Below are 1,086 nucleotides of genomic sequence, written 5' to 3'. Positions count from 1 at the left end.
AAGTAAGATAATGCATAAATTTTATACAGACCTGAGGATTTACTCATGAATACAAAGTTTCTGCAGCAACAAGAACCCCTGATCTTTCGGGGCGCCTGGGTGGCTCAGTCGGTTAAGTGTCTGACTCTTGATTTAGGCTCAGGTCATGATCTCATGGTCCTAAGATCGAGCCGCGTGTAAAGCTCTGCACAAGTCTGCTTGGGATTCCCTCTCCCTCTCTCTCTGCTTCTCCCCAACGCGTGCGTGCTCTCTCTCTCAAAATAAACATTTTTTTAAAAAAAGACTTAAAGCACATCTGATCTTTGACGACTAGGTCAGGTGAGATGCCAGAGATAACCATCTTCAGTGAAATTTTCAATAATCCTAGATCTGTATTATCTGTGCTGTTAGAAGATTAGAAATTGGTTCTGAAAACAGTGTAGACTGCTAGGTTTGGAGGTAGCTCTTCTCAGAGAAGCCCCCGAGATGGCAGATCCCACGTGGGCGTGTAAGGAAGAAATGGCAGAGAGAGTGAAAAACAGACCCAACTCAGTCGTGACTGGCCATAAAGGTGCTGACAGGCAGCCGTTTCAAACTCACGGAGGGTAGGAGAGGCTGCACACAACACAGGTCAAGGTTTTCAGTGGGAGGAATCAAAGACATGGCAGAAGATGGCAGAAAAAAGTAGTCTGGAGCCGAGTCTTGGCTTTTTTATAACTATATGACCTTGATCAAGGCACTTTACAACCCGAGTCTGTTTCCTCACCAGCGAAGTGAGGATACTATTGCTGAACCCGCGCTGTAAGGCGTGAGCAGCATACACAGCTTCCTCTTAGCACGGTTCAGGTTCAGGCCAGTAGGAGGGCTCCGAGTTTCTCCCCAAGACGCAGCACTTCAGCTTTCATGCATGCGAATTGTGACAGGTCACTAACGCTCACAGGATTCTTGAGAGGGGTCAATCAGATACCAACCGTGAAAACGTCCCACAAACTGTGAGTTCAATTTAAACACCAGTAACCGACGCATCAGGAGAAAATCAGAGGAAATCACATACCGTTGCCCTCAACCACAGATTCCCCCCAAAAATGATTAGATGACAAATCTGGC

Source organism: Lynx rufus, unplaced genomic scaffold, assembly GCF_022079265.1.
Source record: "Lynx rufus isolate CCGP_SWC_20201006 ecotype Redwood Valley unplaced genomic scaffold, mLynRuf1.p SCAF_7, whole genome shotgun sequence".
Classification (NCBI taxonomy): Eukaryota; Metazoa; Chordata; class Mammalia; order Carnivora; family Felidae; genus Lynx; species Lynx rufus.
This window is presented reverse-complemented; position numbering follows the sequence as displayed.